General features: G+C 40.9%; 1 pseudogene; it reads right to left on the bottom strand.

Annotated features, from left to right (window-relative positions):
• Positions 1 to 2,400: 2,400 nt before the first annotated feature.
• LOC129116868 (histone deacetylase 11-like) lies at positions 2,401 to 23,174 on the bottom strand (annotated as a pseudogene).
• Between the last annotated feature and the right edge of the window lie 2,691 nt (positions 23,175 to 25,865).

The following is a 25,865-nucleotide window of genomic DNA, read 5'->3' as shown; positions in this document are numbered from 1 at the left end:
GTGGATTGGGCCTCCTCCTCCAGTTCCAGCCCCTAGATGTCACTCAGTGCCATTTTAATTGTGCTTTGATTTCCCTCTGCATTACCCCGAGCTCTATTAGCACTCAGCAGGAAATCTGTCACTGAACTTTTTCGATTTTAGCAAATGGCTGCAATGAAACAAAGAGTGAAAAATTTAAAGGGGTCTGAATACTTTCCGTACCCACTGTATATTGTATCCTGGACAGCACTGCATTTAAGGACTTTTCTACACGTATACAGATATTTCTTTGAACTGATATGTTCCTTTAGTTTTTTTAATAAAATTCTGTCCACACCACCTCTGTTTTACAAAATATCTCTGTCCACAATAGAACGCAATAACAACTCCAAACGCTAGCTGAGCCAGTAGGTGACAATAAACGGCTACATCAACCACACCTCAAATACCAGAGAGGAAGATTCTGAGCATGCTCAGTGAGCTTATTTACTGTTGGCGGTGTTAATAAATAGTAAACAATAGTTGAGCAATAGTTTATTATTTATTTATTCATACATACTTGATAATTAATGATTTGGCGAAAAATTTATTTGACTCATATCCCTTAGTGGCATGGGTAAGTCTGAACACAAATTCATATTTTGTTATAAACATTTGAAACACCACTTCGTCCTACCATCAGACACAGTTAAAGATACTTTTTGCAGAGGTTAAATACTGCAAACTCCTACACATTACATGAACTGCAATATGTATAGTATGTGCGTAGTTGTTCAAGACTGTCGAACACTTCACCACCGCTTCACTTCATGCTTAGCTTCCTTCTGCCTGGTTTTTGATCCAGGATTTTTTTAGGGGTGTGCATTGATATGTATGTATATCTTGATAGCTTCAGGGCTCTGCGGATTTGAGCATGTCGTCCGCAGAAGGCTTCCCTGGCCACAGCTCATTGTCTGCAGTTCACTTTTGCTGCTGGAGGCTGGATTTACTAATGTTACCACCAAACTCCAAAGGGGCACCTGTTCCAAACAGCCACGCGCAACAAATTTATTTGCCCCTAATTTCATGTCAGCGAAGCTCACTTATGTAGGCCTAACCATGTATTTAATTATACGGGTGTATCATTTTCATTAGGGCATACAGAACACATTTACATATAGGCCCCTAATCTGAATTAAATAAGCAATCATAGAGCTCATAATATTTGTTCCTAATCAATTTACTTTCGCACATATTTCCCAACCATTCTCACGTTCTACGAAAATTGAATGCTTCTCCAGTTGGATCAACAAATTCTTACTTTGGGTGTCAGCAAGGATTTAGCCAGGGAAGAAAATATACCCCTTTTTACTTTTACTTCAGCAACACACCAAATAGTCACAGAAGGATCAATACAATACATCTTATCTGATCTCAGCCTGTGCAATAATGTGCCCATAAAACTCCACCGAATGCTGTTGATGTCTCTTTTGTAATAGAGCAATATGAATTCACACAGCGCTGCAGCACCGGCACTGATGGGCAGAGTGTTACCTGTAGTTCCTCTGCATTGGGTGGCTCTGTAATCCTGCCTATATTGGCAGCTGAAAAGGGATTCTTCTATAAATAGCTCGATATGTTAATTCCCCATGTTCCGTGATAGGGACGGTCTACCTCTGAAGTGAGGAGAGGCGTGATCAATCCACTAGGTTGGAAGTCTGGAGAGAACTTAAAAAAAAACATATATTATACTTCTGTCTGTAGCACCTCACAATGAAATAACCTGACATTGGCCTGTGGTATATTTTTAGCTCATGTTTATTCCATATATTATATCTGAAGGATACTGCATATAGTCATAGCTGTAATCTTAAGACATGTGTTTATGGGCACATCTTTCTATAATTACCAAGATTGGAGGACAAAACTGACAACTTATATATAGTAAGGAACTATTTATCTATAAGGACAATGTTTCAATATAACTTCCTGTTAAAATGAAATTAAACTTAACTAAACAGAGCTTGTATATTTGAGGCTGTGCAACGTATCCTAATACAACAGGAGGTTGTATGCGTTATTCTTCATTTTTCATCGTTTTCATGTGAAAGCCAGCAACACGTGTCAATTTCATCTTCCTAGTAGGGTCAAGGAAAAGATCTTAAAATATTTAGGTTCGATTATTGTAAAACATTTGGTGAGGTTAAGTAAAAGAGTGTGAAATACTTCAGGGAAACTAAATGACATAAGGGGATTTACTTAGATGTGTTCTTACTGAGTGTGGGATCATTACATCATATGGGGCAGAAAGCAATAAATGGAAAAGTCTGAGAAAGTCTGATCTACATAGCAGCAGCCCTATCAAACATACCATTCTTCAGCACGAGCAGTAGAACAAATTTAAAGACAAAATAAAAAAGGCAAAACAGACACTTTGGGTTGTCATGGATTTATTCAATGTCAGTATGGATGCATAGAAGTAGCTTCCAATGTCAGTACAAACACCCCCTTAGATAAAAGTACAGAACAGCTTTTGAAGACTTGGCACACGGCGTTCAATCAACTGAAAAACTCTGGCTGACATGGAAAGGAGCTGATGAGCTGGAATCTGGGATTGCATCGGGTATTAAGGGCAGGCCGCATACAATAACTGATGTATTCTGAGTCCTAATTAAAAAGGTAGACACTTTCAGCCGCATTCAAAAGCAGCGTGCAAGATCAAAGGCTTTAGCTAATTAGCACTGACACCTAATGTGGGCCCCCCCCCCCCAACAGTTTCATTATGAACGTGTCCAAACAGCGTCCTGGATGAGCAGCCGAACACAGCTTTTCATGCTCTTCAAAGATGGGCCTTTAATCCTTTGAGTGATACTCCTACTGTTAAAGTTTTGCAAATTATTTCAACAGCAAGCCAGAGCAGTGGAAGATAATATGTTTGAGAAACATTGGACAATCAATACAGCGGCACCTGCCAGCTGCAAAACTCATCTAACGCAATGTAAGACAGACACCACAGAGGATTCCATTATTAAAACATTCACACAACATTAAATTCTCTTATAATTCGGTAAACAGCTTTGCCTCGTCTAACTCTTCTCCCTGAGCTTTACCGACACTGTCGGTAAAATGTGTGCAACCAAACCGTTCTCATTCCAGACTCAACAAACACGGCAGCTCGGTCGGTGGCCCTCGGCGTCTGATGCACGCACCAAGGCATTTTTTGCTGTCTGTATACGCACTAAGCTTTTAAATACAATGTAAACCAATTCCTTGTCATTATTAGACAGTCAGAGCAACTGACGTAGTATAAAGAACGAGAAAGTCCACAAATGGAGGGTGGGAGCTGAGGTTTAAATGGTCAAACAAACACAGGACTTTCAGCTAAGAAACCGCTGTCCATGTCCCGTGTAAAGCAAAGTCAACGGTGACTTTTTTTACAGTAGTTTACAAGCATACTTATATTAAGTAATAAACATACTCATTTTAATCAAATGCCATTCATCGGTTCCTAAACCTAACCAAGTAAACCAAAAACTAAGTGAACCTACTTTTGAAGTTTATTTTGGAAAGACGCAATGCATGTAATGGGTGGAACTGATGTCTAATAATTAGGATAGAGGGGAACCTAGAGCGTCATAGTTTGACTCGTAGGACCACTGACCACGGGTCTGTATTTGTCGAGTTGGGATTAAGTATTTGTTGGCGTTACCTTCCATCCTTCTACAATGAATTGACATCTAAGCTATGTTAGACAAGATTAGGAGGTGGTGTCTTTGATTGGGACTTCATCACAAAGTAGGGCACAGAGAGTGTGCCTTTATAAGAAGTTTTCTTCAAGTTGTCAGATAAGGACATAACTTCACCAAAAAGGTGAGGAATCAGAACTAACTGAAGCTGAATCCAAACAACAACAGGAGTTCCAGTTAAACGCTTCTGAACATCAGTGTTATTACAAGTTTTGTAGTTTTTGCCATCATTCCAATCAGTCAAGATTCATCACTTTGGCCCCAAAACTTAGTTGTAAGATTTTTTTTTTAGCCTGACAATCAGACTCTGTAAACATTCACTTCATTCACTCAAGAGTGACGTTTCACCAACGTCATTTTTAGTCAAAGAAAAAGCTGCTTGGAGCAGTTAAAGTTTTAACAAAGATCAAAGAAATATGAAGATTTAACGGAACAGTGTGTAGCATCTAGGGGCATTTATTTGCAGAAATGGGTTAATAAGTATGTAGTAAGTAGTTAGGGCTTTTCACATTTTTACATTTTATGTCGGCCACCATACTCCCTTGGCACACAGGAGAAGTGTCAGTTGGTTGCAATCTGCAACCTGACCGCTAGATGCCGCCAGATCCTACACACTGGCCCTTTAAGAGATATTTCTGTAAGTTGACTTGCAACAATCGTGTTTGTTGTCATTATCCTGCTATGTTTCATGGAGGTGTCTGTAGGTAGCTAGCAATGTAGGAAAAAATGTGATCTCCATTCTAAATGTTGCTTACTATTATTATAAGCATAACAATGACCAAAACCAAATAAATAACACCCAGGACCAGAATACTAATTTAAGTACCAGTAATTTGAGATTTAAATCAAAGGCCACATGAGTCCACATAAAACTAAATAGGTGTAGTGTTGCATTAATCATATTGATCCAACAGATCTATTTTGCCTCCTTTCACACAACTTACTGCGTGCGAAAACATCATTAGGAGAGCTCTGTTTGTCTGACTTCAGCAAAGCAATGCGAAGTAAAACTCCACTGTACAGGCTGGCTCATTATCTACTGAACACGTTCCAGTGTTTGGCTTTGATCTGGAAACTGGAGTGCTCGGAGTCACATGTTTCAGCTTTCAAATTTGTTCACGCTTAAGAGACGAAATTCTTTAGTACCTTTTGGAAAAATCACAACAGGCTCCATGTGAACATGAACTGCAGAGGTTGAGTGGATTAAAGTACAAAAACTTATCATTAGCTGAACTGATTAAGGAAACACTATTAACTATTATGATTAGAATATCATCTCGATGAAAAACACCAATTTACACTTGAAGTAATAAAACTAAATGCCAATGAGGAATGAAGAAGACATAATCTTCTGTAAGAAGGTTAAATATCACGATCAGATTAGTTTTCATGTGCAATCATCTTGTGTTTCACCTCTAAGATTGATTAACTAAGAAAATGAGGATAATTAACCAGCTTTCCCATGTATCTGTGAGAAAATCAAACCTCTTTACAATTTCATGGACTAGTAATGTATCACATCTTTCACAAATGACAATATTACATTTCCTGAGATGACAGAATACTTCTCTAAAACGCTGCCCGAACATACATTAAACATAAAACCCATCTTTCTCCAACTGATGAAAATTTAAACAAGTCTTTTTGTGGCGTACGAGAATTTATGAACTTGGCTGTAATCAGGCCATGGCTATTGTTTCAGTAGGATTTTTGTCTTTAAAGGATTATTCCCTTTCCCAACGTATACATTAAAAATGTAAAACATTACCAAAGCTAACGTTTGTTAGTGTAAATGTGCAAACAAGCGTTGTGTCACCCCTGCTGTCACAACTCTCAAATAAACACAGATAACTGGTCAATATAAAGTTACTTGAGTGCCTTTAAATGTCACAGCTGTGGATGACGCACATGTCAGTGTTAATGGCTGGATTAGAGCGTCTCAGACAGCAGTGAATTTCGATCCAGCGGATCCAGAGCTGCACATCATGCTGGTCACCAGCGACGATGATGAGGAGCCCTCCCCCTCCATAGCCTCTGCTCCAATCAGGCCCTGCCGGTCCAAGTTGAGGATGGAGTCGGCGATGATGCGGGCGGTTTTCTTCTGGTACCCCCCAGAAGTCACCATGAGTATGGGGATGCCCCGTCGCCTCGCTGCCCTGAACACGATCTCGTCTCTCTTCACGATGCCCTGGCAGAGAGGGACCGGAGGAGAGGTGGTCTGTCAGTCTATACAGGGCCTCGGGTGGCACAGTTGGGTCCATTTCAGTTTTTTTCCTGATCTGGTGTGCGAGCTTAGACTGGTTTGTTTCATGCAAACTGGCTGAACCTGCATTTGTCATCATTATGACTTGCTGGAAACTTAAAAAAGTAGCCTACTTCAGGAAGCTGTGCCGACGTCATGGCATCATATTTGTTTATAGAAGGGCTAATACTGGTTTTTGTGGCAATTATTGAAGAGTGAAAGAGATCAAATTTCAGTAGAGGTTGGCGGGGGGAGACGTTGTGTTTGTTTACCAGAAGGTTCATATGTTTTGGGTTGACGAGAACGACGGGTTCCCTCCAGCCATTTTATTGCAAGCCCAGCTGTTTGAACCCTGAATTAGAAATCTTGCTATGGCGAAGGCATGACCCACCCTACTATGCTTCTGATTGGCTGGTACGTCATTTGTTGAATTGGTTAGATTCATAGACTGTGTATATATGAAGTGGACATAGGCATTGAGACGTCACCCATTGGTTTGTGGACTGGTGTTTAAAGCCTCGAGTTTGGTGTCATTTTGCCATTGACATCTTGGCTTTTTTGCAACAAATGAACGGAAGTGACCATATTTGGACTGCGGAGAAGTGACACAGAGACGCCAAATACGGCTTTGGTAGAAGTAGAAACCTGTTTATCCAGCCCCGCCCTTAAGCATACCCTGCTTTATGGTCTATTTGACTCTAAAAGGACCATAATTTACTAAATGAACATCATGTTGTATTGAAGAAGACTTGAATCTAGACTAGAGAATGAGACCATGAACTCATGTTTACAATGTTTACTGAGGGAATAAATCAAAAGAGAAGTAGAGTCATTTTCTCATAGACTTCTATACAATCAGACTTCTTGTGGCATCCAGAGGAGTCGCCCCCTGCTGGCCAGTAGAGAGTTTCAGGCACATCCTGTTTGGCTTCACTTTTCAGAACCGGAGGGTTATGTCAGGGTTAGCCAATCAGAAGCAGAGTAGGGCAGGTCACACTTTTGCAGAGAGGGATTCAGAATATTGAAGCCTGTAACCTTAGTGAGCTTGCGTGTCTTGCTTGCCACCTGCTAATTTAAAGTAAACAGGGTTAGTCTCCATGTTAGCCCCAACTTTGGGCCAGACTCACTTAAGTTGGGCTGACCTTTAAGGTGGACCAGGCACTCTCATTTGAGTGCCAAGTTGCTTCACAACTGGTAAAACTTGGTATACCGGTCCGCTGTTTGGCTTAATATCATACCGGTTTAAAAATGTTTACACTGGCCAAACCCTGTTGAATAGTACCAGTAACTTATCTGAATTTGATCAGGCTGCTGACAAACGCTTCTATCTATGCTCCCCTTCTCACCTGAGTAGAGAGGGGAGGCCTGTTCATACATCTCACTGCTTCACTGTGGAGCAGCAAACCTCTCAGGAAAGAAACACAATTCCTGGCTTGTCTAGGGATGAAAGTGGGAACAGCTTGTGTCCAAAATCTCATTGATTATGGAGCAATTTGTAGCGCAATGACTGATTTCAAACATTATTCGGAATGACAGAAATACATGTTCAACCACAACTTTAAATAACAGTTACTGAAACTGCACAAAGACGTTTTTTTTAAATTCAATTTCAGGTCATAAACCAGCCCAAAATCACAAATTAGCTCTCCAACACACATCAGCGTACATCCCCACTAATGCATTCGGCAAATCCGCCTTATTTGCTCCAATTATTCTCTGGAATTCACAGGATCACTGGCATGGTATATCTGCACACAGGAAGTAATAAATCCAAATTTGGCTCATGCGGATCAGCTCCCAGTATGCTTTCAGATTTCCTGACAAATTAGCTGCACAAAGTGCTCACGTGACCCGACACAGCTGAGCCTGCCACTTCCACGTTCAGATGTTTCTCCTGCCACTGCAGCACTGCAGATAAACAATGAACCTTTGTTTTAAATAGTCAATATAAACTTTTTTTCTTCCTCCGTTCATTTCTGTATGTAACGGCATCTAAAATGAACACAAATCACAGAAATTGTTGTTTTAGGAACAATTGTGAAGGAATTCTGCAGTATATTTGCTTAATATTGACAGTTGTTTTCTCTATCAACACTGCCAAAATGCAGGAGACCAAGAGGGAAAGTAATCCAAAGACAGTTTAAAACTTAAATGCAGAATGTTTAAATATAAACTCACTTATTTTGGGACAGAGCTGCGAGCTATTTTGGGCATGCAGAGTTACTGATGTTACTTTCACAATGTTACAGTAGACAAGGAGCGAGCTACAAATCCAAATCCCACACATTGTGTGTTGGCGACCGTCGGAAAGGGCAGCGCAATGTGTAAAACAAACGCACATCCCTGCCATCGAGAAAGAAAGAAGTCGTGGCGTGCCTTGCGGTTTAGCTCTCTGAAGCTCATGCTAACGTCACATTAGAATCTGGTCTGCTCTGCAGGTGATTCATCAGAGCGACAGTATTGTTGGTCTGCGGGACATCTGACCAGCTGAGCAACTGTTTCCAGCAGCTGGGCTAACGTAAGCTACAGTCAATGACACATCAGTCCACCAGGTGTGCAGACTACTTCATACAACACCAGTCTGTTGGGGGAAGAATAAATAACGTTATGAGTTAATTACCATTTGAGGCTATAGCCATTTTGATTTAAAGTTAATTAATTATTAGGTAACTTATGTCTGACTCATGTTATGTCCTTTAATGAAGCTGTAAGTTGTGCAGGTGTTTGCTGTGAGTGCACTGAACACTGCAGAACACAACTGTAATACAGGTGTTGAATAGCGACAGTCAGGAGCACCGCAGCTTTAACTGAAGTCCTTATTTTAAGTTATTTAGTTTATCAATTAAGTAACTTGGTGTTTACTTGATCTGCTATAACTCCTAAAGTTACCTACTCTGAATTTTTGAGTCTAACATGGGTCATGTAAATGGTTCCAACTGGGTTTTTTTTAATGGTAAAACATTAAAAAAAACATTGTTAATCATTGTTAACTTTAAGAATTTGGTTGAAATGTACTGGTCCAGCACCTGTGGTGATATGGAGAGTCCTCCGAGGGGTCCCCATCCAAGACATCTGTCCCCGCGTTGTAGACGATGATGTCGGGGCGGATCTCGTTCAGCGCCCCTTCGGTGTGGAGCTCTACTTTCTGGAGGTACTCCGAGTCCTCGGTGCCCCAGTCCAGCTCCACCTTCCTCTTTATGGCTCCTGGTGATAGGAGAAACGAAGATGTCACGAACAACCTCATATGTACGAAAGGCTAATAATTCTTTAATATTCCATGCATCAGGCACAGTAAAGGCTCACAAAGTAAATTGCCACTAGGTGAATTCTTATGTAATGTCCAGGTAGGTAATTGTGTTTCTCTATCTATAAAACAGCCAGCAGCGTAAATCTGCAGAAGCGCTTTACTTAATTAGTATGTGCATTTCCAATAATTAACGGGAAATGATGAAAAAGGTTAATTAGGTGACCAAATGTCTCAAAATTCAAACATTATTAAGCTGCCAAAGCAGGAAAGAGCAACGTAATAGCATGTGAAACAGATTTCTGGGTATTTTTTCAAAGAAGACTTGAAAGAAAAAAAAAAAGTGTCCAAAAAGTACAAGCTTTGGTCTTTGAAAGCTCAAGGAAATAAATGTGTCTTAGAGGAAAAATATGAACGAGAATGGAGTTTTTTTTTTATCTTAAACAAGCCAGGATGTACATTTTATTTCATTTTATTCAGGGGTAGAGACGATTACAAAATTCAATTAGTTGCAGAGAATGAGATAGCTGAAGGACGTGGAAAATGTTCTAAAATGTGACGTCTGTCCCCCTGAGTATTGTTAGAATCGTGATGTAATGGTAACATGTGGTTGCTGTCGGATCAGCTGTAATGTATTGACAGATAAGTGTGCGTAAAACCCCCGATTAAAGTGTTACGTGGACTCCTGCGTGACAGATTTCCTGCTGAGTGCTAATAGAGCTCGGGGTAATGCAGAGGGAAATCAAAGCACAATTAAAATGGCACTGAGTGACATCTAGGGGCTGGAACTGGAGGAGGAGGCCCAATCCACTCCAACCTAACTTCCAACCAGACATCTGGAGCAGGGTGGAGGTTACTTTGTCACTAGAATACATCACATTTAAGAACATGAGTACATATAATACATATTAAAGGAACCCCAAAACCTGAAATACATATTTTTCCTCTTACCTGTACTGCTATTCATCAGTCTGGATTGTTTTTGTGTGAGTTGCCAAGTGTTGGATATCTGCCTTCTATACAGTGGGTACGGAAAGTATTCAGACCCCTTTAAATTTTTCACTCTTTGTTTCATTGCAGCCATTTGCTAAAATCAAAAAAGTTCATTTTTTCGCATTAATGTACACTCAGCAACCCATCTTGACAGAAAAAAACAGAAATGTAGAAATTTTTGCAAATTTATTAAAAAAGAAAAACTGAAATATCACATGGTCATAAGTATTCAGACCCTTTGCTGTGACACTCATATTTAACTCACATGCTGTCCATTTCTTCTGATCCTCCTTGAGATGGTTCTACTCCTTCATTGGAGTCCAGCTGTGTTTAATTAAACTGATTGGACTTGATTAGGAAAGGCACACACCTGTCTATATAAGACCTTACAGCTCACAGTGCATGTCAGAACAAATGAGAATCATGAGGTCGAAGGAACTGCCCAAGGAGCTCAGAGACAGAATTGTGGCAAGGCACAGATCTGGCCAAGGTTACAAAAGAATTTCTGCAGCACTCAAGGTTCCTAAGAGCACAGTGGCCTCCATAATCCTTAAATGGAAGAAGTATGGGATGACCAGAACTCTTCCTAGACCTGGCCGTCCAGCCAAACTGAGCAATCGTGGGAGAAGAGCCTTGGTGAGAGAGGTAAAGAAGAACCCAAAGATCACTGTGGCTGAGCTCCAGAGATGCAGTAGGGAGATGGGAGAAAGTTCCACAAAGTCAACTATCACTGCAGCCCTCCACCAGTCGGGGCTTTAAGAGTGGCCCGACGGAAGCCTCTCCTCAGTGCAAGACATATGAAAGCCCGATAGAGTTTGCCAAAAAACACATGAAACTATGAGAAATAAGATGGTCTGATGAGACCAAGATTGAACTTTTTGGCGTTAATTCTAAGATGTGTGGAGAAAACCAGGCACTGCTCATCACCTGCCCAATACAATCCCAACAGTGAAACATGGTGGTGGCAGCATCATGCTATTGTTTTTCAGCTGCAGGGACAGGACGATTGGTTGCAATTGAAGGAAAGATGAATGCGGCCAAGTACAGAGATATCCTGGAAGAAAACCTCCTCCAGAAGGACCTCAGACTGGGCCGAAGGTTCACCTTCCAACAAGACAATGACCCGAAGCACACAGCTAAAATAACAAAGGAGTGGCTTCTGAGTCTGTGACCATTCTTGACTGGCCCAGCCAGAGCCCTACCTAAACCCAATTGAGCATCTCTGGAGAGACCTGAAAATGGCTGTCCAAACGTGGAGAGGATCTGCAAGGAAGAATGGCAGAGGATCCCCAAATCCAGGTGTGATATCATTCCCAAGAAGACTCATGGCTGTACTAGCTTTTCTACTCAATACTGAGCAAAGGGTCTGAATACTTATGACCATGTGATATTTCAGTTTTTCTTTTTTAATAAATTTGCAAAAATTTCTACATTTCTGTTTTTTCTGTCAAGATGGGTTGCTGAGTGTACATTAATGCGAAAAAAAAAAATGAACTTTTTCGATTTTAGCAAATGGCTGCAATGACACAAAGGGTGAAAAATTTAAAGGGGTCTGAATACTTTCCGTACCCACTGTATATTGGAACAGGATGGCTTTCGGCTTGTTGTGCTCAAAGCACCAAAAAAGCAATGTCTCTTTCCAGGAATCATGATCCAATTCCTTAAATTAATCCATAGACCTTGGTGTGAGCAGTTTCATGTAGGAACTATTTTCTTTTACTGAACTACGGAAGGAAGTTAATATTGTAAACATGAGTTTATGGACGCTAGTTTCAATACAGTCTTCTTCTTCAATACAGCATGATGTTCATTTAGTAAATTATGGTCCATTTAGAGTAAAATAGACCATAAAGCAGGGTATGATTTAGGGCGGGGCTACTGTAATTGACAGGGTGCTGTTGCTTCCAGAGCTGTTTACGGAGTCTCTACGTCACTTATCCGCAGTTTAAATATGGGAACTTCCTTTCACTGGTTGCAAAATTCCAAGATGGTCACGGCCAAATCGCCTAACCAATGGGTGACGTCACTATGACTTAGTCTACCTCTTATATACAGTCTATGCTTGTGACAAAGAAAAATGTAAACATTGATGGCATCCTCCTTGGTCTAAGTGTAATGCTAGCTAGCTCACTTGTGCTAGGTAAGCTAGCTCTATCAAGTATAGATGCATGCTTCCTTCTGCGGGGTGATACGGTTGGCAGGTGTAGTACGGTTGAAAGAAAACAGTTCCTACATGAAACAACGCACAACACTGTCTGTGGATTATCTTGAGTAAACCTGTCCTGATTTCTGGAATGAGATATTGCTGTTGAGCTTTTTAAATGTTTTTCTTTAGGCTCTTTGAAGTCAACAAGCCAAGTGTCATATCATTTCTTTATATTGAGAAAGCAGACATCTTTACAGCAAATATCTCCAACACTCGGCAACTTACAACAAAACAATCTAGAGTGATAAATAGCACTACAAGTATGAGGTAAAATATGTATTTTTTTTAATACAGGAATTAACTGTCCTGTTAACCGTACCAAATCTCTATTAGTACAAAGGTTAAATAGCAAGTATGAGAAGAAACCTCACTTTTGGCAAACCCGTCCCGAGGATATATGTAGCGATTATACACATCCATGATGTACACTCGCCCGTCGTCCAAGAAATCACGCTCGTGGCCATTTCCCTGCGACAGAGAGGAAACACAACACTTGTTTAGAAGGAACGAAAGAACTTCAATACCGTCTGTGCTCCTTTAAACATCACCACTGCCAAACCGAATCAAGCAATTGGTCTTTCACCCCCATGTGTGATACAAAGCGAGCTTGGAAAGTCAAACCCATTGCTTCACTGTGCCAAGGTCCACACAATTTGTCAGGCATTTTGGTCATGGCGACTCCATCATTTTCATCTCCTTCTTCTTAGGTGCCAAGTCTTATAGTATTGGATAAAAAGGACGCTGTATGCGACAAGCAGGACAATTTTGTGTGAGCTGAACATCATGCCCGATTGGCAGTATAATATATAGTTGATTGTTATTTTTGTTTTTTTATATATTTTGAAGATAGATATTAAAATAATATTTTGTAAAATCTGCTTTTTGTAAAATCTGTAAAATCTTCGCCTTCTTGCCAAGAGTTATGATGAAAAGATTGATACCACTTTCATGTTTGTGAGTTTAGCATGGAGCTGGAGCTAGCAGGAGATTAGCTAAAAATGGTCACCAATGCGTATAACTGATCTATGAATGGAAATTTTGAATCCCAAACCTGAACGATTTGTGCATAATTGTTGGTGCGAATGCACACATTGCAACCTGAATAAATATTAAAATTATAAGTAAAGATTTTTTAACTTGGACCTGACCATTTTTTGCCTACGGAAAGCTTCCTGTGTATAAGAATGGCTAAAGATATTGGCATTCGTGTGTGTATATATTTACAGATTGTTAAATGTCTGCGCACAGCTCCACTGAGATCCACAAATGCATTTAGGTGCTGCCTGAAAACAGGGGGGGGGCATCCCTTCCCTTTTTTCAATTTTACTCATAGGCGACCGTTCATCTGAGGGTTGGTGTTGTGTTCACTCTCCAGCAGTGAGTCACAGCAGTCCAGTGTACAACAGCAATGCAAGATATCTGACCTCGCAGGTGACATTACAAAATTGAAATTGATTGAAAAAGTAATCGAAACAAACATTCTTACACTCTAGCAGACCTAATTAAAGTCACATCAATGTGTTCGATTCATTTGTTTGTTGATTGCCCCCGCAATGTACCTGGAAGCACAACAACATATCTAAACCTGTGGGCATTAGAACAAAACCAGACCCAGTTTGCGGTGTGGGATGTTTTCATAAGTTCAGTAGGCATTGTTGCATCTGACATTTTTTAGCAGTGTATAACCTCTGCCTTTGTGTCAATCTTCATTGAGGGAACTGAGGTGTGTGGCAAAGAGCTCCTTTCTGCTCACAGGTTATGTATTGGGAGCAATCCTGACCAGGCAGAAACCTGCGTTTCTGAAGCCAATGTGAAAGTGTCTTAAAATTTCGTCATGGGGCAACTTTCAAAAAGAAGTCTGGTTGTATAGAAGTCTGAGAAAATGACTCTTCTTCTCTCTTGATTTATTCCCTCAGTAAACATTGTAAACATGAGTTTATGGTCTCAATCTCTAGTTTCAAGTCTTCTTCAATACATAATTATGTTAATTTAGTAAATTATGGTCAATTTAGTGGTCATGGTATTGGCCCAGTGGGTCTCTCCCTGTCTGCATTTTTATCATCAATGGCGTCCAGCCTCGTCCTTTCTCTCCTCATAATGCTTTTTTGTGATAATCAGCTATCGTTGTTCATTTTTGGAACATACACACTGGTATAAGCTAAAAAAGGCTTATGTACCTTATACCAGTGAACAGAATAGTGCCAGCCCCACGACCTCAGAACCTCCCTTCACTACCCCAACAGCTCAACATTCACTCATCAATTTGGCTTTTAAGACTTTGGAGGGGGCTCAAATGATAAATATCATCATTGTGAACATTTATTTGGATCTGGTATGGACCCCTGTTTTCACTTGGCTCCCTAGGTCATTCCTCACAAATAAAGTCTGTTTACAGATTTAACGCATAAATACTAAGCCAACAATATATGACAGAGAGATATAGATAGCAGTATTTCACTCAAGCAAAGGACAAGGATTGCCGTTGTTAATTTTGTCCCTGATTTCAGATCAGATTCTGAATTTTTGCCATGGGAATGCTTGACCACAGTAAGTCTATATAAAGGGTATAAACCACTCTGGGTATTGTGTTGGTTTTATTGTACTGCATGGATGAACCATCAAATTCATACTGCACTGAAGGCTTGTACCGGCTTACATGAGACAATGACTAAATCAACACGCTCTGCTCCACCTCTCAAAGACAGCCGGAGACTATAAATGTATTAGTCTTATCCTCTCCCCCGCATACTGTACAATGAAAGATGGTTGTTGCACTGCCATTTGTTAGTATCAGCCAAAAGCCTTCAATGCTGGCTTCAAACAGGCCTTTCCTAAATTTCTAACATATGTAGGTTATTAAATGTTAGATCCATCTATCACTACTTAACAAAACATAATAAATAAAAGGGCAGGAGGACTGGAGCATAACAATTTTTTTTTTTTAAATCGAAAAATAACAGAAAATATGTTTTTTGGGATAATGTCCATTACCAAATCTGCGAGTGATGATAGACAGCTACAGGATATTCCAAATTCTACACATATACACATTTAGTTTACTTCTTTTACACAGAGACAGATATGTTAACAGATGATATGAGTGGAAAAAACATTCATACCTACCGTTTTTAATTTAAGGACTGTAGTTTGTTTATTTGTTGGACTGGATTTCAACCTATTGTGGAGTATTTAAGTACGTTCATACAGTTGGTTGGCTTGTCCACGGCCCCCCTCTCCTGAGCCTTCTCTGCCTCGTGTCCCGCGGTTTTACAGATTTTCTTCCTCTGCTGTCCTCTAATGCAGAGTATCTTTAGGGTCCTGCATAGGGATTGTCCTGGAAACCTGGTGCACCCATCCACCAGAGGTCGGTCCCCGCCGGTTCATAAGCCCCAGCTGCTCTGAACCATACTAGCAGGTCTGGCCTTAAGGATGTGCTGGCAACATCCTGTGGGAAGGTGAGACGTGTGAGGTTAGTTCTTACTTTGCAGTCTTTAGCCATTCCTAACAAACCCTGCATGACTTGGAGGCCTCCTCCCCGCCCTTGAAAAACTTGATGAGCTGCTGTCTTTGTTGGATCTTCTTGCATTCCCGTGCACCTTATCACAGAAATAACACCAGCGTTTTATAACTGTGCCATGGCTGCGGCGGTATATCCCATATTTTAGCAACGTCCTGCAAGAAGACAGAACAAAGTAGTTCCTGGTTTCCACATTGCTTGCAGCCCTGATCCTCCTTCAGCCCCCAGGTCAGTGGATTTGTTGGTCTTGGAAAGATGTCATAGACACTGTGAAGAAGTGATCTTGTACTGCTAGTCATCACTAGTGAAGTGATCTTCCTTACGTTCCTTCCCACTGCGTCCGTTTCCGTTGCTTCATTCCAAATGCCCTCCCGGTCTCCCCTCCTCTACCATCTGTTGGATTTATGACTGCATCAAGTCCCTCCTCTCCCTTGGTTTGACCTTTTCCTCAGCTTACAGACCCCACAACGCCCTTGTGGTTCAACCTGGACTCTGCCTCTCTCACTGGTTGAACATGTCTATCCTGTGTGGACCTCTATCCCAGCAGTGCTGATCTTGACATCCTTGCATTAGCAATTGTCTTGCTTTGGTTACCTTAAATTCCTCGCTGGGCCCCCTATCGGGAGATGGCGCTTGGATTTGTCTTGGCAAAAAAGCCTGCTGGTTTATCCAGATTTTGTATTTTCCTGACAGCCTGCTTTTGTCTACCCTTTTCATCTAGTCATGCATTTCAATCTCTGCCAGGTGAACTGCCTTTTTCATTCTCGCTGTATCCTTGAAGCTGTCGTCAAACCACTTCCAAAGCGCTTCACTGGTTTTTCCGACAATGTTGGGCTATTCTCTCCTCCGCCATTTTTAGAATATCTTAAATTTTTTGGTGACAGGTGAAGAAAGGAATACATTAAGGGCTCCATTTCAGTGTTGGCAAACTGGTGTTCTCTCGAGGCGCACTAAGGTTATTTCCTCGCCTGCGCTGTTTTGGTATCATAGTGACTCTTCATACTCCACAGTGGGGGGAGAAGCAGGGTAGAGGGTGAGGCAATGCCAATCCAGTGGCACACTGCAATTTTAGTGCCGAAAATGAGCATGTCTGTTCAGAGCAGTCTGACAGCTCAATGCAGGTGTGTTCTGTAACATCTTTGTCACTATATTTGGTGAAGGCACATCTCCTTGTAATCATATAAACCCTTTTGTTCATGTTGTGCTCCTTTTCCACTTTCATCTATTCTTCAACCAGCCGACGTGTGATCACACAGTAAAAGTTTGTATTCAGATGATGGCATTAATGCCAGTGCCATAGAATAAAAATTAAAAAAATTGAGTGATACTTACCAGCTCTGTCTTCCAAAACAGTAAATAGCCTACAGTGAATGGCTTTCTTTAAAAGAGGAAACATAGCACCTTTTATGTTGACGTCCAACCGGTGCAGATGGTGAATGTAGTCAATTGAGGCATCCATTTCTCGGTGCATGCTACTTTGACAAGAAAGTTAATTTCCCCAGCTCTCGGAACTTTGCCGGCTATGCCTACATGTACCAGGATGCATTGCGGGCAGGCTACCGACACCCGGCCAAAACATCGTGTAGCTGAGTTGCGCCAATACTTGCAGGTAATGAAATAAAAACGAGGACCTTCGTAGTCCGTACCAGTGTGTACCAAGCCGTCATCAGGGTAAATAATTGATTGGCAATGGTTGTCACAGCATTCAACACACCTTCCTATGATATATTCTTTCTCCGACGCACTGGGACATGCACTCTTAATCAGGATCTGGGATTAAGGTAAGGTGTAAGTGCAAGTAAGAGGTTCATTTCACTACAGGAGTCGAAAACAGTTTCAGTGCTTTTTTAGCATGGATTCTCCAGGCTTCTGGAACTCTTGGAAAAAGAATCAATCGGTGATTTCATGATGGTGGTGGGGAGCGCTATCCCTCCGTGTCCAGACAAACATTAGCACTGTGTAAAAAAAAAAAAAAAGCCCTCATTTCTTTCAATGGGACTACAACCTGGATTTGGACTCAAGAGGACCCCAGCTCAGCTGAAAAGGGCTTACCTGACTCAACTTTCACCACAACACAACGCAACATCCCATGAAAATGCGTTGCTTTACATTCAAGTATGTACGGGCACACAGTCCTTCAAGATTACTCTGTCACATGAACGAAGTAACTGAATTTACCTTGTGATACTTAGATGGAGGATGAAGGATCTCGTCAACGGTAATGTAGTGTTTTAGTGTCCGATAAGCCTTCAAACTCATGGATCTATGAACCATTCAATATCATATTTCATTGGCTCTCCGTGGCACTAACTGGACAGAACATTTTAAATACTTTGATATCTAACACCATAGAATGTACCACAGAAGTGAGTCCATACACAAACAGTTCAATTAGTAGTGGTATTTGTGTTGTTCGCCCAGTGAAGGTCAACTATCACTGTAACATTTACTGTCACAGTGGAGGTAAAAATGAATTTGGGTGCTTTATCACACTCTCACTGTATACACTGCTCATAATAGACGAATAAGAATATATGGCTTCCCAGCTGGGCTCCAGCCAGATTGAACCAAAAATTGATCATTATTGTTTTGTTGCTGACTGGGTGAATAAGCAACACAGCTGTCTAGGCCATAATCTTAATTCATGTGAGGACAAGAGAACTTTAAGTGTTATGTTTCAGGGCTGTAATTAGGATTTCACTGCATATCCCCAATATTTCTCTCGTGCCCAATTATCTGCTGAGAGGGCACTTCAGGCCCATCTTCATGCAGATTTGCTCTTTGTTCTTCATGAATTATTTACTCTGCATCTGTATTGATCCCCTGCTTGTGTCAATAAGTAAAGGTGCATCATTACCCATGAGCCATAGCTCAAAATGAAGCTGTGTACCTGGAATACAGCCATGGACCTTGGGAAACTTGAGACTTCATCAATAAGTGTGTAAACATGGACATGAGTACCCAGTTATGAGGCTTATCCCAGTGTAGTTGTGCTAGAGTACCATAGGCCTTCTGCTAATGCAACCCTCATCCATTCTTTAAATCCCACTTGAGTGAATACAACCAGCAAAAACATACTTTGTGATGATTCACAATTTATAATGTACAGTTGCCATTGGACGAACTTTTCGGAAATGCTCAAATTACACTTCATCTTTAATCAAAAAATGATTACCTTGGATGGCAATACATTTACAAAACCTGAGAATTGATCCTCAAATGAACAGACAACTGTAACTATAACAAAATGTACAACCCTCTGCATAGCCTCGAAGTAAATCAGAAAGTCAAAAGAGTACAGATTCCCAGGTCAATACGGCATACAAAATGGCCTGAATGACTTAACTCAAGATTACATTTTATGATCCTTGACTGGTAGCAAAGAGGGTGAAACCCTTTGTTGTGTGCTTGTGGTTCAGACAGAATCAAACACAGCTCAGATTTCTTTTGATCAAGATTTCTGTTTTTGTGAAAGGTTTTCATTCATTTCAGAAATTTCTTTGGGCTTTGCTGGATAAGAAAAACAAATCCCATTTCATTTATCATTGGTACAATGGGGAATTTATCAATACATCTTTTATTAATTAAAGTCACATTGGTTAATTAGACGGTATCCAACTATAAATCCCTGCTCACCGAATAAAGATAAAATGTGACTGATCTACAGGCCATATCAAAAATGAATTAAATAGCAGTAGTGGTACTGCAGCCCCTTTTTTAAAAAACACATCACAGCATAAACAAGCCCAAACATACAAGTAGCTGACATTACTGCAGATATCCCAGTGATAGTCCAATATCATCCAAAGCTGGCATGCACTCAGTTGTTTGCCAGTGGAGATCTTTTCAGATACATTCCACTGAGTATGACAGTAAGGGCCAATTGCCCCACGGGGGCCTCATTGATTGGTGTGGTGGTAAAATGGGGGGGGTGTTATCTTGTCATCAATGTCAGCTCCTTAGCAGCAATGCGCATTGACACAGAGGGAGAGAAAGAGGTAATGGTATCGGCTCACCTGATGAGCATCCAGATCGATGATGGTAGCCCTGGAGATGCCTTCCACTCTCTCGAACAGAAACTGAAAGACCATTCGGAAAATGTTTGCTTTCTCTCTGAAGATGACACATTCACAGTTCAGATGCTTTCGAGGGGATTCCAGAGTGAAACCCACACTTAAGATATTAAAATACATTTGAGCTGAGGTGCAGAAATGTCAACAACAACCTGGTTAAGCTCATATCAATCTATTGGTTAGCGGTCTCACTCTTACTTTGATTGAACGGAACCTGTTCAATAGCTGCATGTAAACACTTGAATTCTTTTTTTTAGTCTGCTTTAACACAAACTTACAAAGCATGTTGTTTATCAGCTGCAGGATGTTAAACCTTAATGCAAAAAGAAGAAAGCCAAATGATGTCAGGTTTGCTGAGCAGCAGCCACTGTGGCAGTTGAAGGGTGAGTGAGACTAAGCCCCTATGAACAGTGCTGGGCTGTGAGGCAGTTTTGGCATAGTGACCAGTCAGAAGAATTGCAGATACCATGACACTCTTTTTTCCTATATACAATTATAAGAAAGGATAGAGCTGTAAAAAGATTTTTCCCTTTTATCGACGTATTTGCTGTGCATAAAGTATAGCATATTAACACTTTTAAGTCTTACAGATGTGTATGTGTGTGGGGAGTTAGCTTAGTTAGTTCAGTCTGTAATGACCATGCCTAATGGGCCCAAAATCGTGGAAGGATAAGTGAGCGTAAAATATTTATTTTGCCCCCGGCGAGCAACTTTCAGGTGTGAATTTGACACTATCTTGGAACACAGTTTTACAATACAGTATAGTTACTAAAGGAAACAACAAACATGTTTCCTGTTGAGCTACGGTATGTTAACTTCTTGTTTGAGTTTTAGTTATGAAACTTGTGAAAGAGAGGTTGCACAAAACTGCCTTTGGGGCTGATCACACAGAGACAGGTCGTTAGTAAGATGTTGCCCGCAAAACCTTTTTTTTCCTTTGGCCAGCACACTTTTCTGGCGGTTTTTAGACGTGATAAAAGTTCAAATATTCCCAACTTTTCAGCTCGTTGCGCGGGAGGCGCACCGCTCGTCAATGTCACACTTGACTGAGGCAATCAATCAAATCAAGCAAGAGGTGGGCTTAATACTGATATTAGTGATCTTTTATTACAATGAACTACATCATTTTACCCCTCCTCCTCATACAACAGCAAAGCAACAGGAAGAGCTCAATGTCCGCATTACATAATTTTCCCTGTTATTAATGTTTGATCCACCAGCTCATCAGCTGTTTTCCCCGTCAAGCTTTGCCAAGCGGCATTTTTAATCGTCCCATCCTGCTGCGACGCGTCTCAGTGTGATCGGCCTCTTTAAGTGTTTTTTGCAGTTTGCTGCCCTTTTTCTTTTTTTTTATTGTTGCTAGGCAACCACGGAATGAGTTCTAATGTCTTAAACAAACCATGAACCGTAACTTTCCTAATAGTTAATAGTTCAGTTTTAATGAATGAAAAAAAAAAGTTTGCTAACCAGGTAAAGCTGTAGCAGCGTAACTCTACTGAATGTATCTTTTTTATTTGTAAGAGGAAGACTGTGCTACTTTAATCAAATAGGACCTCTAATTGAACGCTTAGCCATTAGCCGGTGTTTGAGCAAATGTTTCCAATGAGCCAACATCGTGCACGGTCAGGCATCAGTATTACCTTGATGGCCAGAGTGATGTCGGCGTAGGCGCAAAAGCCCCCCCCTCTGTCGCTGGAGCAGTGGTGGAAGCCTCCTCCTGGGAAACAGGAAATCCACCGGCTCAATGTCAAGGCCATTAGATGAGACGAACAGGTCACTGCACATCTAAGGGAGTCTATTATTCCAAAACGACCATAATTGGTCCCGAGGCTGTTATAGAGTTTGCTGCGGCTTATGAAAATTTGCCGCTGTTCCACTGTGGTTCAACAATGGGTGTACACCAGAACAGGGCCGCTCAAATGCAACAAGAATGCTTGAAGTGCGGCTATGTTCAGTGCAGGGATGTAAAAAATAAAAAGAAGACTGTGAAGAGACTTTTTTTCAAAATTGAGATGATAACCATTCCTTCAGGTTAAGCGTTATACTCCCCTCTGCCCTGCCATGCTTGTGTTCACTAAACCAGGGAAAATAGTAGAATATTAATAAAGGCTAGGAAGGCGATGGGAGAAGTATGATTACCACTGGCCTCCATAAACAGAGTCAACCTCCACGTCCTCTTAGTGTTGAGGCACACAATATGCAGATGACACATTTAAATAGCCTTTTTATATCTTTATAGTTTATTGATGCAGAACAATCCCCCCCACCCCAATTCATCAAAAGAAGGTGCGAAGAAGCTGAGTAAGCAGGAGGGTGCAAAGTAAAAGTCTGATGCAGCTTTTTTTTTTGTTCCCCTGCTCGGCATAAATAATAAAAGGATGACCCTCGCTGTTTTTGGCAAAGACCTCCAACTCAATCATCCCGGACACTGATGGCAGTGGAAATGCAAAGGTAACACCACACCCACCGAGGCAAAGGTGGAAACAACATCCATTTAAAATTATTTTACGATTAGTATGAGATTCCAAATAGTGTTCAACCCAGGCGGCAACCTCCGTTCTGCCAAGTGAAGCCAATGCGGAAATGTCTTAACACTTGCATTCTCTCTATTGACCAGTCTCTGCCATTTCAAAGAAATGCAACGCATTTTAAATGCATTGCATTGCAATAGATTTTAAAAAGTCTGACGCAAGGCTGCAACCTTTTCGTCCAGATCCCGATATGTCACTGAATTTCACTCATGATATTGACTGATAGACGACAGATACCAGCACAAATGGCTCACCCTCCAAGAAAGAACGTCTGCCCTGACACGGCCTGCATCTCCCCTTAAAACTGAACCGCAGACTTGATTCTGTTTCAGTTCTCCTCGATCACAGAATGTGTCCTTATCTTGAGTTAACATCAGGAGCTCATTATCACTGTGATTTACCAGGCAAGATATTGTGAGAGATTCCTATTGCACTGCTGTTCTTGGGTCAGCGTATTGTATCTTACGATTAGTATGAGATTCCAAAAACGTAATCCTGGCAGCTATTACTTTCCATCGCAAAAATATTTTGTCAACAAATTTGTAGCATACAAATGTACACTGACAGTAACATATTGGAGTTCAATTATATGTGTACTCTATGTACTAGAAACCCACTTACCCACATTTACAGCCCATCCTCGGTCGACAGCCAGTTTTGCTGCCTGTGGCAGACAAAATATTTCAGTTACATTTTTCAAATTAACTTCGAGAGATTAATGAAGATGAACACTTTGAGTGAAGAGGAATATGAATTTATGAAAGAAAACGACCCTTTCCCATTAAACCACAAAATTCAGCGACAATCATTAAGTATTTTTTGCATTCAAGAGAAATCGTGTTAACTGAACATCAGAAAAAAAACTCTCTATTCATGAATTTATAAGGATGTCTCAAGGTGATGCATTGAACATGCTGCTTTACAGTGAAGCGCCCCAACCGCCAAAAACACTTCCAATTCTGTTTTTGTTTACCACAGCATCTGTTTTCCCCCCATTTGTAAGTCTGCCCTCCAACCATCAAGGGAACGTACAGAGCTTCTAAATCTACATACAGACAACAGGAGATGTATGAGTGCCTATATCACAGTTATCACTTTTCTGATTAGAAGGCATTATTAATATCATGAGTAACATTAAAGCTGCTGTTTGATGCGTCCTGATAGGAGAGCACAAAATGGCCTACGTTAAAAGCCAGCATTGATTTGCTAATCTGATTTCTAAACTGAGCGTTTAGAAGTCAGATTAGCCAATCACAGTCAGCTTGTTCCATTTCTGCCCAAAGGCAGCTAAATCACTAGTTGCTATGGTGATTGCAGCGAAGCTCACTTCTCAATGTCCTGCTCATAACCCAAAGATTGTGACTCCTATCGCAGGGCTTGAAATACCAGGTGCATATGCGCCGTAGTGCACGTAAAAAATGTAACCATGCCTGTAATTCTCATCTCTACATGCACCGGTAACCGTAGCTCAGGGCTACTGACTCAAGCATTGACCGTGAGATTCACGCAATTTAACAACACAAATATGTAACACATTGAACATGTCCTTTTTTTTTTTAAAACTCTCATAAATTAAGTATATAAAGATTTTTTTATATAAAGACATTTTTTATCTTTCAAAATGTATTGCATACAGGGAAGTGACATGGGAACGGACAGTTCAAGGGGCCTCCCATGGCTGATTTAACGATCATTTAATCAATCATAAGCCCAAATAATGTTCATCGGTCTGCCAGTGCTATATTCTTATGTGAGAATTATTATTATTATTATTATTATTCTCTGGTAACAGTAGCTTAATGTTTTTGTTATTTAGATACTGGTGATGGAAATAACCCTACTTCTTACTTGATGTATTCCCTCAGTAAACATTGTAAACATGAGTTTATGGTCTCAATCTCTAGTTTCAAGTCTTCTTCAATACAGCATGATGTTCATTTAGTAAATGATGGTCCATTTAGAGTAAAAGAGACCGTAAAGCAGGGTGTGCTTTAGGGCGGGACTACTGTGATTGACAGGCCTTTACCACGTCGTTGTCCGGTCTAGAAGTTGTTTATGTTTCCGCCTTAGAACTTAAACCCTTTCACAGTGTGTTTTCACTTCATGAAAGTTAATTGTAACAATTTGGTCACTTATAAATATTTCAGCGTTTCTGTTGCGTCACTTAAAGTTTCCAAAAAAATAAGATGTGACGGCCCAAAACCAAGATGGCGACGGGCAAAAATGAAGGACTCGAAACCTCAAAACGGTAGTCCACAAACCAATGGTTGACAGTGTGTACAGTCAATGGTAAAATAGTGGAAGTTGAAACAGTCACCTTAGATTGAATCTTCTACTATTCCAGCTCACCACCAATGGACATGTACAATTTAAAGTTAGTTTACTGCACAGATTTGGGGAAATTAAATGGAAAGTTAGCTCAATTCACATTAATGTAGGACTTCTCTTGCAGGAGAGAAGAGAAAAGAGAGACAGGCGATGTTTGTTTCACAGGTTGATCAACCTAATCCTAATGTGCATGGCTAATAATGAGGAAGGGGTCATTTGGGGCTGGTCGCTCACCTGGCTCATCCTCTTAAGAAACCACCTATCTGCTCATTTGACCTCATCAATCTCGGGAATGCAGTTACATAACATTCAAACCACTATATTGATCTCAAGGATTGACGGCCAAAATGCAATCAGATATCTTGTTGCTTTTTTGTTTTTTCACAAAGAGGAACGCCGTTACATGCACAGTGGCAGCGGCTCCTTGCACAGGCAGGTCAAGGTTTCTCCTCTCGGATGCAAAAAAGGGGGTGATGTATTCAGCATGTCAGATGCCTGGGGGGAGGAGATATGAGCTGGGGAGATTGTGTGTAAATGGCAATATAGATGGATGGATGTGTAGCATGTATGCACACACTCCGGCCATGGCTCTTTCACTCCTCTTTGTCTGGGGAAAGCAAGCGCTCAGTGTAAGCAGTGACAGCACAGGGCATATTTTACATTAGCCTGCTAATTGCATCCACACAACTCCATCAACTATCTCACCTCCCGTTGGGTGAAAAGACCTTTGGATATCGTTTAAACACATCATGAGTAGAAGCACCCTTTTGAGCTAGTACAGCCATGAGTCTTCTTGGGAATGATGCAACAAGTTTCTCACACCTGGATTTGGGGATCCTCTGCCATTCTTCCTTGCAGATCCTCTCCAGTTCTGTCAGGTTGGATGGTGAACGTTGGTGGACAGCCATTTTCAGGTCTCTCCAGAGATGCTCAATTGGGTTTAGGTCAGGGCTCTGGCTGGGCCAGTCAAGAATGGTCACAGACTTGTTCCGAAGCCACTCCTTTGTTATTTTAGCTGTGTGCTTCG

This window comes from Anoplopoma fimbria, unplaced genomic scaffold, assembly GCF_027596085.1.
Source record: "Anoplopoma fimbria isolate UVic2021 breed Golden Eagle Sablefish unplaced genomic scaffold, Afim_UVic_2022 Un_contig_9181_pilon_pilon, whole genome shotgun sequence".
Lineage (NCBI taxonomy): Eukaryota > Metazoa > Chordata > Actinopteri > Perciformes > Anoplopomatidae > Anoplopoma > Anoplopoma fimbria.
This window is presented reverse-complemented; position numbering and strand designations above follow the sequence as displayed.